We start from the raw sequence: 16012 nt of genomic DNA on the forward strand, positions 1-16012 counted from the left end.
TGTTTTTATGATTCATTCTTTGACTCACTCATTATTTTTTGTGAGTTCATTGTTAAGTCTCCATTTGAGTCTGTATCTTTTGTTCATATTCCCTGAACAATTTCTATTCTTACTGCATTATAGTTTGTAAAGGATGCATTGACTCTCTCTGCCTTTTTACATTTATTTCCAATAGTTCTATGCCTTAGTATTTGGTTAGTTTTTGTAAAAGTTCCACATGATACGGAGAAATATGTCCCAGTTTAAAGATGTTGTAAATCTTTTGACTTTAGTTTCTCCAAAAACAATTATTCAGGTCCATATTTTCCCTTTTGGAAAAAGGAATCAAACTTGAATGATGCTGAATTTATAAGCCTAGGGGACAGAACCTCAATTGCAGAATCTACTCAGAGGAAAGGAAGTAGAGACATTGAGTATAGAAAGTATTTTCAAGGAGTTGAGTTTCAAGAGGTTTCAAGGATGATGCTAGTGAGGATAGTCTATTAAGTAAAAGTTTTTTAAGGACAGCTGAATCATTGATACATTTATAGAAGCAGCATCTAGATAGGGAAAGATTGAAGATTAATGAGAGAGTGTGGATAATAATAGTTGAAATTGGCTAGAGAAGATAAGATAGAATGAGATGAAGGCATGTAGAAGAGTTTGGAGAAGAGCCTCTTCTTCAAGTGAATTCAGAGTGAGAATGGCAGAAGAGGTTGTCTTGAAGAACATACTCATTTTTTTGGTGAAGAATGAGCTATAATACTTTTTGAAGAGGAGGTATCATAGTCTCTTGGGAGTCTTGAGGATAGATTTTTTTAAGGTTCACAAAGCTGCTATAGTGAATGGAATAACAGATTAAAGTGGTTTATTAAGTCGTACTGCTGCAGTGGGAATTCATTTGAAATTATCTAACATAAACTTGTTGTGGACCTAGTCATCAGACTTTCATGACTTTCTCAAACTCTATTCAGGCTATATGAAAAATAACAAAGATGCCAGATAATGAGAATAATACAAGGCTGAAGTTTGGCAAGGTATCATCAGCAATAAATCAAGGAGCCAATGGACTCAGGTCTAGAGATACAGAATTGCATTGATTATCCAAGGGACTACAATAAGGATTGTCTAAGACAGGTAAGGGTGTTAAGAGTGTAGAGGTGATTTTTGGGGGGAAAAGCTTTGGAATGGCGGAATTGGAGGTCGTAATGAAAATTAAGAATAGGAATAGGTATGATAAATCAGAGTAAAAGTAGGAATAATAAAAGATTATGACCACAGAAAGGATTTTCAGAGTTTATTAAAATAGTAATGGAACACTTGTGAACAATGGCAAGATCAGTAACGTGACCATCTCTGTAACTGAAGTAGAATGGAGGAATAGGTATAGAAACAGAATATATTAAGGAAATGAGAAGTTTAAATATTTGTGAAATATCTATATATCTATATCTATGTCTATGTTGAAGTTCCCTGATATGGAGAGAAAAAGTGTGATCTACTCACTGAACTCCTTAAGAAAGCAGAACATCCTAAGTTCAGACAAATATTGATAGCCGCCCTTTTTGTAGAATCAAAGAGCAAGAAGGAAAATGTGTGTGTGTTGATTGGGAAATGACTGAATAAATTGTGGTATATCAAATAATAGAGAATTACTGTGTAATTAATGATAAATATAAAGAATTCAGAGCAACTTGGAAACATTTGTATGAATTGATATATAATGAAATAAGGAGAACCAAGGGAATAATTTCCATAATGCTCACAATAAGGTAAAGGAAAACAAAATGGAAAGAATTCCAAACTCTCATCAATGTAATCACTAACATGAGACAGTAAAATATAGATAATTTGTTCTTAAATTATTTCAGGGGTTTCTTGAGCCTCAATGCCATGCTTTTCAACCACTCAGTCAAATCTTATACTATAGGTCTAGAGTTGTGGGAGAAATTTCCAAAATGAAAGTTACATTTAATGCTGAAAACACAGTCTTCTGGGATGTTCAGAAGCTTGCTAACATATGTTGAATTCCTTTCAGGAAAGCAAATTATCAGCCAAGGGTACTTTAATTTCTAATATAGTAAATAGCTAGATATTACTCACATAAAAACTCTTTGGAAGGAGTCCCCAACAAGTTTTAAGAATATAAAGAGGTCCTGAGACCAGTTTGAGAACCACTGGTGAGTAGAAAGAAAACTGGCTTTGGTATCAGATGACTTGATCTTTGATAGCCATTTATTACTTGTGCAACCTTTAGCAACTTATTTAATATCTCTAAGTCTGAGTTTGCTCATCTAAAAAAATCAAAGGTTCTGTTAGATGACTTCTAAGTTCTCTTACAACTCTATATCAATGATCCTTTATTCAAAAGTGAATTCAGAAGACTGAGTCCTGTTTCTTGGCAAAGATATGGTAAAATATCTATAAGAAATGAGGGAAATATTTCAGACAAGATCAATGGGTTGTTTTTTTCCTTAATTGTACTTGCTTGTTATAAGAGGGGGAGATTCTATTGGGTTTAAGAAGACAAGGGGTAATCATAGGGAAGTTACAACAAATACCCCCCCCCACACACACACACACAACATGAAAGGGAGAACTATAAAATCTAAAAGAGGACAATGGAACTTTATGTGGCATTACAAGATTCTCAGGAAGCTACTAAGACCTCATCGAGCTTTAATGTCATGCTTTTCCAACCAAATCTCAGGCAACCTTGTTGTATAGATCCAGAGTTGTGGGAGAGATTTCCAAACTGAAAGCTACATTTAATGCTGAAAATGCAGTCTCCTAGGGTGTCCAGAGGTTTGCTGACACCTGTTAAACTCCTTGAAGGAAAGCAAAATCTCTGTCAAGAATGTTTTGGTTTAGGGGGCAGCTAGTTGGCACAGTGCATAGAGCATCAGCCCTGAAGTCAGGAGGACCTGAGTTCAGATGTAATCTCTGACACTTAACACTTCCTAAATCACTTACCCTTAATTGCCTCAGGAAAAAAAATGCTTTGTCTCTCTTTTTCCCAATTTAGCAACGTGATTTTCCTTCATGTAGCTCTGTTTGCCACAAAATAAATTCAATTTTACAATTCAATTCAAATGGGACAGTGAAATTAAAATCAGCTTGTCTCTGTGTCTTGTCAATTTTTAAGCACTGTTTCTGAATTCCCTGCATTGTATTTATTTAGCTACTAAACAAGGGAATCTCTTGAAAAGCAAAACCCAGTCAGAGGAGACAGTCTGAGATATTTTTATGAATGCATAACTATACACATATCCTAAAGATTGTAATATTTTATATGGATATAAAAGCCTTAGTTTCTATTTTCAACCACTTGCTAGGCCTGTATCTCAAAAAAGGGCACATATATACAAAGATATTTTAGCAGCTTTCCTTATGATGCCAAAGCACTGAAAACTAAAGGGATCCTAACATTTGGGGACTGACTGAATAAATTATAGTATAAGAAAGATGGCGAAATACTATTTTGCTTTAAAAAATGATCAAAATGGTTTCAATGAAATCTAGGAAGGTTGAGGCAGAATAATTCAGGCAGAATAAATTCAAAATAACCAGGAGAATAATATATACCTTAACAAAATACTTGAAAAACAAATGAATTTGAAAGACTTGAGAACTCCACTTAATGTAATAACTAAACACAATTGCAGAGGGTTAATGATGAAGCATATTCTCTGAAGCCAGATAGAGATAGGATAGATTCAATAAGAAAAATGTACCCTGCATTTTTGGATAGAATCAATGTAGATATTCAGTTTTTCTTGCCTGAGATTATTTACTCTGTCAGTTTTGTTTGTTTTTTTCCTTTCTCAGAAGGTACAGATGTAGGAGGGAGAGGAAAAAACCTGTATATCAAGTGAAAAGAAAAAGAATCTATTTTCAAATTCATAAGTAGGATATGCAAACATAGGCAAGGTAGATAGAAAGAACTGGCCTGGGAGGAAGACTTTGGTTCATGTTCTATCTTTGACAATGATACTGGCTCTTTGATATTGGCTCTAAAATCCTAAGCAAATGCTTTGGCAACTCAAGGCTCTGGGAAACTCATTAAGACTATAATTTGCAGAAAATGTGTCATTCTGCAAATTGGAATAAAAAATTACAAACCTGTTCCAATTCTAACCTTAACAATAATCCTACATTCTAATCCTCACCTTTATTAATTTCTAAGTTTAAACCTAAATTCATTTCTACATTCATTTCCATCACTAATTCTAACTGCTTTCATTTCTAACGCTATCCCTTATCCTAAAGTTATTTTTACATTGATGAAATCACTGGTCTATCCAGAAATTGTGGGAGAAAAATCAATGCAAAGCTATTGGGTCAAATATAATATAAAAATTGGATAACCTGAGTTGAATGGGAATATATGATAACACTGTAAAAGATTTGAGCTAGAAAAGACATTCAAAATCTTTAACTTAATCCCACGATTTTATAAATGAGGAAACTGGCACAGAGGGAGAATGTAACTTGCTCATGGTCTTAGAGCAAGTCAGAAACCAAGATAAACTTGAACCCATGTTTCTTGATTTCAGACTGAGAGCTCTGTTCTTACCCCACCCCCAAATATAAAAAACTTTTATTTTTTCTAACACAAATAATACATAAAATATAAAGATTTCACAGGTATTCGTGAACAAATATAGGAAAAATAAACCAGTTATTAACTCATTCCACTCACTGAACTTCACTCTACTCCACTTCCTATTCTCTTTGGACCTGTGCCCTATAATGAACAAATAGCAACTAATGGAGGAGAGTAGGGCCAGATTTCCTGCCTCTCCATAGGATGGCTTTAATCCTCTAGGCACAGGATGATCTTCTTGTAGGCTGTGGAAGAAATCTATCTCTGGGAAACTGGTGGCCTGATTCTTGAAGAGTCACCCAAGTGAGAAAGCACCCCTTTCCAGAACATCTTTTCTCTGGCTTATATTCCAAAAAAATGGAAACAAAAAGACAAGATGAGAGTTAAAAATTCAAGGTCCAGAAACTACAGTTTCAGATTCTCCTGGGAAGGCATGTGCTATTCTTGCCATGTGTTTATTCCCATTCAGGTCATCACTTTATGCTTTTTGATGGGACAATTTGTAGCACTCAAGTCCGAAAGTCCAAGGGAGAGAAACCTATAAAAGCATAACATATATGTCTAATTTCATACAATGTCTATATTTATAAAACCCAACTTTATGGAGTCTTGATTCTCTTTTCCTTTTAGGAAATTCCTAACCTTTTGCATCAAGAGAATTAATGAAAATATCAAGAGAATTAATCAAGAGAAAATATGTGAAGGAAAGTCACCTAGTCATATTAGATCTCAAACAATATTATAAAATGGTAATCATCAAAACAGTCTGGTGCTGCTTAAGAAACAGAGCAGTGGATCAGTGCACAAAACATTATAGGAAATGGACACAGTAATCTGACATTTGATAAGCCCAAAGACTCCAGCTTCTGGGATAAAAACTCCCTATTTGACAAAAACTGCTGGGAAAAACCAGAAACTACATGGTAGAAGCTAGACACAGATCACTTTATACCAAGATAATATCAAAATAGAGACATGATTTAGATATAAAAAGTGATACCATAAGCAGATCAGGGGAGCATGGAATAGTTTTCCAGTCAGATCTATGGATAAGGGGGAAATTTAAGACTAAATAAGAGACAGGAAACATTATGAGATGTAAAATGGACAATTTTGATTATATTAAGTGAAAAAGGATTTTACATTAAAAAATCAATAAAACCAAGTTTAGAAGAAAAACAAAACTTCTTGATTAAGGTGTTTTTTTGCAAATATATAACAAACTGAGTCAAATTTATAAGAATACGAGTCATTCCCCTGTTGATAAATGTGAAAGGATATGAACAGGTAGTTTTCTTTCTTTTTTTTAAATAACTTTTTATTGACAGAACCCATGCCAGGGTAATTTTTTTATAGAATTATCCCTTGCACTCACTTCTGTTCCGATTTTTCCCCTCCCTCCCTCCATCCCCTCCCCCAGATGGCAAGCAGTCCTTTATATGTTGAATAGGTGACAGTATATCCTAGAAACAATATATGTTTGCAGAACCGAACAGTTTTCTTGTTGCACAGGGAGAATTGGATTCAGAAGGTATAAATAACCCGGGAAGAAAAACAAAAGTGCAAGCAGTTTATATTCATTTCCCAGTGTTCTTTCTTTGGGTGTAGCTGCTTCTGTCCATCCTTGATCAATTGAAACTGAATTAGCTCTCTTTATCGAAGAGATCCATTTCCATCAAAATACATCCTCAAACAGTATCGTTGTTGAGGTATATAATGATCTCCTGGTTCTGCTCATTTCACTCAGCATCAGTTCATGTAAGTCTCTCCAATCCTCTCTGTATTCATCCCGCTGGTCATTCCTTACAGAACAATAATATTCCATAACGTTCATATACCACAATTTACTCAACCATTCTCCAATTGATGGACATCCTTTCATTTTCCAGTTTCTAGCCACTACAAACAGGGCTGCCACAAACATTTTGGCACATACAGGTCCCTTTCCCTTCTTTAGTATCTTTTTGGGATATAAGCCCAGTAGTAACACTGTTGGATCAAAGGGTATGCACAGTTTGATAACTTTTTGAGCATAGTTCCAAATTGCTCTCCAGAATGGCTGGATGTGTTCACAATTCCACCAACAATGTATCAGTGTCCCTGTTTTCCCACATCCCCTCCAACATTCTGCATTATCTTTCTCTGTCACTCTAGCCAATCTGACAGGTGTGTAGTGGTATCTCAGAGTTGTCTTAATTTGCATTTCTCTGATTAATAATGATTTAGAGCATATTTTCATATGTCTATAAATAGTTTCAAGAACAGGTAATTTTCAAATGAATAAATCAAAGCTAACTATAGTCATAAAATGCTAATCACTAATGATTAGAAAAATGTAAATTAAATTACTTCTGAGGTACTACCTCATACCTATCACATTGGTCAATATGACCAAAAAAAATAAAAGGAAAATGATAAATCTTGGAGGAGGTGTGAGAAAATTGGAACATTAATTCACTGTTGGTGGAATTATAAATTGATCCAATCATTCTACAGAGCAATTTGGAACTCTATCCCCAAAAGGATATGAAACTGTGCATACCTAGAAATCCTAGAAATACCTAGAAATACCACTCCCATATCTTTAAATGTCAGAAATCTAAAAAAAAAAAAGTGTGAGAATGACCCATTTGTACAATAAGCAGCTTTTTTGTGGTTGAAAAGAATTGGATATTACTCATTTTCCCCCCTTTTTTTCTAGTAACTTTATTTATTTTTAATACATATTGCTTTAGGACCTGTATGTGCCAAAATGTTTGTAGCAGCCCTGTTTGTAGTGGCTAGAAACTGGAAAATGAATGGATGCCCATCAATTGGAGAATGGCTGGGTAAATTGTGGTATATGAATGTTATGGAATATTATTGCTCTGTAAGGAATGACCAGCAGGATGAATACAGAGAGGCTTGGAGAGACCTACATGGACTGATGCTAAGTGAGATGAGCAGAACCAGGAGATCATTATACACTTCGACAACGATATTGTATGAGGATGTATTCTGATGGAAGTGGATTTCTCTGACAAAGAGACTTAACTGAGTTTCATTGGATAAATGATGGACAGAAACAGCTACACCCAAAGAAGGAATACTGGGAAATGAATGTGAACTATTTGCATTTTTGATTTTCTTCCCGAGTTATTTTTACCTTCTGAATCCAATTCTCCCTGTGCAGCGGGAGAACTGTTCGGTTCTGCAAACATATATTGTATCTAGGATATACTGCAACATATTTAACATATATAGGACTGCTTGCCATCTAGGGGAAAGGGGGAAGTGGTGGGAGGGGAAAAAACGAAACATAAGTGATTGCAAGGGATAATGTTGTGTAAAAATTATCCTGGCATGGATTCTGTCAATACAAAGTTATTATTAAATAAAATAAAATTTAAAAAAATACATATTGCTTTACAAATCATGTTGGGAGAGAAAAATCAAAGCAAAAGGGAAAAGCCATGACAGAGATTAAAAAAAAAACAGAAAAAAAGAAGTGAATCTACCATGTATTGATTTACATTCACTCTCCTAAGTTCTTTTTTTGCATGTAGATGGCATTTTCTGTCCAAAGATTATTGGGATTGCTTTCAATCACTAAACCACTGAGAGGAACCAAGTCTTTCATAGTTGATTGTTGAACATTCTTACTGTTGTTATATACAATGTGTTCCTGATTCTGCTTGTTTTATTCAACATCAGTTCATATAAAGCTTTCCAGATCTTTCTAAAATCAGCTTGTTCATCATTTTTTATAGAACAATAATATTCCATTACTTCTAAACACCACAACTTCTTCAGCCATTCCCCAATTAATAAGTAACTACTTATTTTCCAAATTTTTGCTGCCACAAAAGAGCTGCTGTAAACATTTTTGCACATGTGTGTCCCTTTCTCTCCTTTAAGATATCCTTGGGATACAGATCTTGTAATGCACTGCTGGATCAAAGGATATGTACAGTTTGATAGTCTTTGGGGCACAGTTCCAGATTGCTTTCCAGAATGGTTAGATCATTTCACAATTCCACCAACAATGCATTAATATCCTAATTTTCCCACATCCCTTTATTATTTATGAACATTTATCAATATATTTTCCTGTCATCTTAGCCAATCTGAGAGGTGTGATGTGGTACCTCATTGTTGCTTTAATTTGTATTTCTCTAATCAATAGTGGTTTTTTTCATATAATTATAGATGGCTTTCATTTCTTCATCTGAAAGTTGTCTTTTTATATCCTTTGACCATTTATCAATTGGGGAATGACTCGTATTCTAATAAATTTAACACAGTTCTTTATATATTTCAGAAATGAGAACTTTATTAGAAACATTTGCTGTAAATTTTTTCCTTGTAATTCCTTGTTTCTGTTGGTTTTGTTTGTGCAAAACATTTTTAATTTAATGTAATCAAAGTTGTTCATTTTGTATTGTTCTCTAGTTCTTCTTTGGTCATAAATTCCTCTCTTCTCAAAAGATCTGATAGACAAAATATCCTTTGCTCTGCTTATTTATTTATGGTATCATCCTTTATGCCCAAATCATTAACCCATTTTAAGTATAGGGTATTTGGTACAGGGTGTGAGATGAGATCTACGCTGAGTTTCTGACATGTTATTTTCCAGTTTCCCCAATGATTTCTGTCAAATGGCGAGTTCTTATTCCAGAAGCTGGAGTTTGGACATTTATCAAATACTAGATTATTGTGTCATGTGTATCAAAATTTATTCCATTGATCCACCACTCTATTTCTTAGTCACTACCAAATGGTTTTGATGACTGCTATTTTGTAATATAGTATTAGGTTTGGTAATTTTTTCCCCTTTTGATCTGATTTTTCTTGCACAGCATGATAAATATGGAACTATGTTTAAAAATTCACATATTTAACCTATATTAGATTACTTGCTTTCTGGGGATGGGGAGAGAGGATAAGGAAAAAGGGAGAAAAATTTGGAACACAAGATTTTACAAGGGTGAATGTTGAAAATTATCTTTGCATGTATTTTGAAAAATAAAAAGCTATTATTATTTTAAAAAGAAGAAAAGATTAAAAAAGAATTGGATAATGAAGAGATGTCCATCAATTGGGAAATGACTGAACAAGTGTAGTTTATGTTTGTGATGGAATACTATTGTGCTAAAAGAAAAAACAAGCAAGATTATTTCAGAAAAACCTGGAAAGACTTAAAAGAACTGATGAAAAGCAAAGTGAATAGAACTAGGATAACATTATACATAACAACAGCAATATTATATGATCAGCTGTGAATAACTTACTATTCTCAGTAATACAATGATACAGAATAATTTCAAAAATCTCATAATGAAAAATGCTATCCATCTTCAGAGAAATAACTACTGACATCTGAACAGAAATGAAAACACACTTTTTAATTTTTTTCAGGGTTTTTAAGTGGTTTCTTTTGTAACATGACTAATAAGAAAATGTTTTGCATCATTTCACATGCATAGCTTATATCAAAATGCTTACCATTTGAGGGGGAAGAACAGAGGGAGAGAATTTGGAATTCAAATTTTTTTTGCAAACGAATGTTAAAAGTTGTTTTTATAAGTAATCATGGAAAACACTAGTATTTTTTAAAAAAGAAATCTAACCTTCTCTCATTTATACCTTAGTTGTTTAAATATTCCAGGCCTTGCAATCAATTGCTTTTCTAGTAAAAATTCCTCATATTTTCTTTGCCATTCTTTAGCATAATTCAATGACTTTTGAACCTGAGTTTATCATTAACTGTATGACATTGGCTAAATAATTTATCCTCTCCTCAGACTGAACCTTCCATTCTCACCTATATATATTGAATGGGTTGGAATCCATTATCTCTAAAGTCCCTTCCCAGCACAATCTTAGACCCTATCAAAAACCATTATATTAAGTTTCTTAGCTAATAGTTTTTGCTACTTTGAGTCTTTGCTCTTCCAAGTTCATTCCCTGGCCCCACAAAAAAGTCTCTCTAGTATATACCACTCCCGTAGTCAAAAATCTTTAATGATCCCCCAATCTTTATTAAGATAAAAGATTAATTCCTATACCTGGCCTTAATGTCCTTCCACAATCTGTCTCCAGTCTACATTTCTAGTTTTGTTTCAGTCTATTCACCTCATATATTGTACATTTTAGTCAGGCTATATTATTAGCACTCCCCCAATCTTGTCTATCCCTTTTCTGCTTTTGTGAGTTTGTACAGGTTGTTTCCATGCAGAGAACATACTCCTTCCCATCTTTACCCACTGACATATTTCTCTTCCTCTGAAACCTGTCTCAAATATCAATTCTCCTTTGAAGCCTTTCTCAGTCACCTCAGATTAAAGTGATTATTTTTCTCATAACTTTTGATGATATTACATTCTATTTTCTATTTCATTCTTTTCTGATCATATCTAAATTTTCCTTAGTAGATTGCAAGATCTCTAAGTCAGGAACTATATTATTTCTGTTCTTTATTAGGTGGAACATTGGACCTGAAGAAAGGAAAACTTGAGTTCAAAATGGACTTCAGACAAGTCCTAGCTATATGATTGAACCTAATCTCTGTTTACCCCAATTTCCTAATCTATAAAATGGGGATAACAGCACCTAACTCAAAGAATTATTGTGAAGCTCAAAAGTGCTTAGCATAGTGCTTGGCATGTAATAAGTACTATATAAATATTATTATTATTGCTTATTAATATTATCATGAGGATCAAATGAGACATTATTAGTAAAAATGCTTTGAGAATTTTAATATAAATATCATTATTATTACATACCAATATGGTCATGAGGATCAAATAACATTATTTATAAAGTGCTTTGAATATCTTAAGGAATTATAGAAATGCCAGATATTATTAGTATTAGTGTTATCCTTTTTTTTGTGGCAATTGTGTTTAAGTGACTTGCCCAGGGTCATACAGCTAGAAAGTGTTAAGTGTCCAAGGCCAGATTTGAAGTTGTATTGAGAAGGATTTCCCTTTTCAGAATATTGAAGGTAGAGGAATTCTTAGTAGCGATGCTTGTTCATAAAGGCTTATTCAGAATGGAAATGAGCCATCTTGATTAAGGTGTTTGAGACACATAATCATTTTATTAATAATGCTAGCACATTGGTTAATAAAATGAAGGTCATTTGACCAACTCTCTTAGACTAAGACCCATCATAGTGATGGCTCACAGTTTATATGTGCTTTGAAAAGTAGGCACTCCTGAAGGGAACTAATCAAATCTGATTGGTTAACACAATGGAAAGTGGGCTATATTAAAATGAAGGTCTTGGAGCACATGACTTGCATTATTCAAATCTTGGTCAAACAGATATTAACTTCTCTATCACCTTTCTTGACAAAACAGAAAATCAACACTTCTCCAGATCTGTCTGAGCAAGCACAGTGAGCTGAAATACACCCATTAGCCCAAACTTACAATTTCTTTTGCTATCTGATTAGATCTTGACCTGGGCAAATCTTTAAGAAAGATTTCCCACAATTGTTGGTTTCTGGATGAGGAAATAGGAAAAAAGGGAAAAAGCTTGATCCTGATGCAATAATTAGTTATTAAATACAAATGAGAAATACTAATGTCTCACATTCTTCTGTTGTCAGGGATTCACCATATTCATACCCAGACTTAGTGTAAGAACTGATCAATTCACCTGGTCAAACTCTTCACTCCTGATCTCAAACAATCCACCAGTCTCAGCCTCCCCACAGCAGGATTCATAGGCATGTACCATCATTCCTGGCACCTGCTACAGAATTTTGCACTGGGAACACACAAGGTAGAATGTGTGCCTAGGTAGAATGGCCTAAGTCAATATTCTGTTACCTAATATGAAACTTTTGATTCTTGAATTTCTGATTCTGATGCTCTCTCCTCCTACTCAGATTTGAACCTCTGGTTTTGACCCAGCTTCCTTTGAACATCCTTTTCTTCCCATTTTCACATGATTTCAATTTAAGAACCATATCCCTGAATGTCATGTAGCTACTGACTGCATGACTTCTTACACAGGCACATCCAAGATAATAAGGAAAGGAATTTAAAAGTTGAGTTGCTTTCTTTGAATATTTCAAATTCATTTTCAAAACATAAAACAATATTCTCAACTTGTTCTTTTTATAATCAAATTTACTTTCACCAAATGCAAATTAATGAATGGATATGCATATAATTTTCTGAATTTTACTCTTTCCACTGTGAAGTCAGTCAGTAAATAAACATTTATGAAGTATTTACTATGTACTAGAAACTTTGCTAAACATAGGATTACAATAATAAGCAAACAAGATTGTCCTTTACATTTTAATAGGGACAATAAAAAAATAAAAACGAGTTAAAGGTAAAAAAAAAATCCAGGATGAGTGAAGAAGGAGGACAGGGCTTGAGTATAGTAGGCCCAAAACTAGGCTAGAAAAGGTGAATCCTTGCCAATCAGACAGAATCCAAGGCTCCAAGATCGGAAGCTTCAGTTCAAGTGGGAAAAGAAGTCTAGAGTGAAGACAGGAAGTGGGTAGAAGCCTATAGTCTGCATTAGATAAAATAACATTTGAATTCAAACATTTTTTTTTAGTATAAGGTGGGAAAGAAAAAGGAAATAAGCATTTATTAAATACCTACTTATTATGTGTTAGGCACTATGCTAATCACTTTTGAGCCTCACAACAATCTTTACATTTAGATACTATTTTTACCCCCATTTTACAATTAAGAAAACTGAGGAAAACAAGTCAAATAATTTGTCCAGGATCACATATCTGGTAAGTGTCTGAGGCCAAATTTTAACTCAGAAATTCCTGCCTCTGTGTCCAGGACTCTATTCACTTGTAGCTGCCTTTAACATGGTGAAGATCAATGATGAAAACATCTATTCTCTGTACTGCTCCCCTCAGTCATTGCATGAAGGATAAGAAATACATGATTGTTCCCTAGAAAACTCATCTCTGAGCTATCCACCCACCAGCTCAAAAACCTGCAAATTGTTTTGGCTTGCTGGGAAGAAATAACAACACTGACAAGTCATATGTTCAGAGCCTGTTAGGTCAAAGAGACTTTTCAATGTTCTCTGTCATGGCTGGGTTCCATCTTTTTTTGCTCCTTATCATACCTAATAGTAATTCAATAGTCATAGGTCCATGCTTTTTGTAGAAGTTAAAAGGAGCATAGGACCATAGCTTTATTGCTGAAAGGTCACATGTAATACAGTCTCAGACTCACAAAGAACCCCATTGAGGAATGCAGACATCTCTTGTATTAGAGAAGAAATTACACAGCATCCCCAGACCACCCAGCTTTACTATTGCAGTGTTCTCCTGAGTCCTGCTGAATACCTGCTCTTTGTAGTCCCTTCACACGATTCTCTGTCATAATCAACAAGTATTTATTAAGTATCTACTATGTGTCAGGCACTGTCCTGGGCATTGGAGATACAAAGGCAAAGATAAAACACTTTCTGCCCTCCAGGAGTATACATTATTCAGGGGAAGAGAGTACATGGGAGGAGATGTACATAGAAGTATTTATAAGATCATCACATATCATTAAAAATATGTACAAGTAAATATAGAAAGGTAGTTTAGCAAAGTGGCTAGAGAGCTGCCCTCTCAGTCAGGAGAAACCAAGTTCAAGTCTTGCCTCCAATACATACTGGCTTATGTGACCTTGAACTAGTGACTGAACCCTTAAGTGCCCCCATATAACTCTAAGACCACACTTTTACGGGAAATGTGCCAATTAGAAAAGGAAATTCCTTACTGGAAGGCTCCTGCACCAATGAAATCACAAGTCTAATAAAAAAAGAAAAATGTGGACACATATTCCAGAGTATGGATGCCTGGATTTCTCAAAGAATTAACTAATGGATTTCAGAAATGCCTGGAAAGACTTACATGAACTGATGCTGAGTGGAATGAGCAGAACCAAGAGAACATTGTACATATTTACAGACGGTTATTTGATGGTCAACTGTGATGAATTAGACTCTTCTCAGATATGTGATTATTCAAGACAATTCCAATGGACTAGGAATGGAAAATGCAAATCACATCCAGAGAGAGAACTATGGAGACTTATGTGGATCAAAGCATAGTATTTTTATCTTTGTCTCTTTGTTTCCCTTTTTCTTTCTTGTAGCTTTTTTCCCCTTTTGTTCTTATTTTTCTGGCACAATATTTAAATTGCAAATATTTAACCTATATCAGATTGCTTGCTATCTTGGGGAGGGGGAAGGTGAGGGAAGGAGAAAAATTTAGAACACAAAAGTCTTAGAAAAATAAATGTTGAAATCTATCTTTAAATGTATTTGAAAAATTATAATACTATTAAAATGAAAAATAAAATTAAAAAAAGTTTTAAAGGAATTAACAGCTGCTTATATATTCTATACTATGCTTTTGTGTATATCATCTCTCCCCTACTCCTCTAAATACTCTCAAATTTCATTCTCTCGCTTCAAAATGTTCCACAAAGCAAAGGGGCTCTGGGATGGGGGAAGAGGAGTTTGAATCATATATATATATAATGTGAGAGAGAGAGAGAGAGAGAGAGAGAGAGCATGAAGGAGCTATTTTCTGCCTTTCAGCATAAACTCGTCTGACTCCTGAGCAAGCTCCTCTGAGGAGAAGGCACCCAAATGAACTTTGCACTGCCTTTCTCAGTTATTAAATTTGCAATGGAAAACCCAATACATCATTTCTTCTCATTAGATAAAATTCTTTTTTCAGTGTGACTCAATCCAGATGAAAGCTATTAAGTGGTAGCATACCATAGAGGAGATTGTGAAGGAGGGCAAGGGAGAAGTAATGGAGGCAAGGGAGGAGAAGTAATAAGCTGCTGGATAAATGCTTCAGGGTTATCTGCTCCCAGAGGAAAGGAGAGCTGAGAAGTAGAGCTCCATAGCAAAGGGAAAGGAAAATGTGCAGAATTTCCTTCCTCATCCATCCTGCCGGTACTTCATAAAATCACAGAATTTAAGAGTTGGAAGGGACTTTGGTGACCTTTATAATCCAACTCATACAGAAAAGCAATTCACACTATAACATATCTAATAAAGGATAATTCACTCTCTATTTGAAAATTTTCCAATTGGAAGAAAACTACCATCTCCAAAGGTATCCCATTTCATTTTTCTATAAGTTTATCATCAAGGATTGTATATTTGTCCAAAGTAACTAGCGTGTTTTAATCTCAGTTGCCTGAACTGTAAAATGGAGAGAGTAATAGCATATCCCTCACAAGGAATTATTATTGTAAAGACATGAGATAATGTATTTTAAATACTGCATTTACCTTAAAATATAGTGTCTAATGAATATTAAGCATTTAAGAAGACCTTGTGCTTTTTGACTGATTGACCAACTGGAAGTGCTCAATGAGATGGCTCAAAGCCCCTCTAAGACTTTGAAACCTGTCCTACTCTTAGTGAGTGCATTTTGA

The sequence above is a fragment of the Antechinus flavipes genome, chromosome 2 (genome assembly GCF_016432865.1).
Source record: "Antechinus flavipes isolate AdamAnt ecotype Samford, QLD, Australia chromosome 2, AdamAnt_v2, whole genome shotgun sequence".
Lineage (NCBI taxonomy): Eukaryota > Metazoa > Chordata > Mammalia > Dasyuromorphia > Dasyuridae > Antechinus > Antechinus flavipes.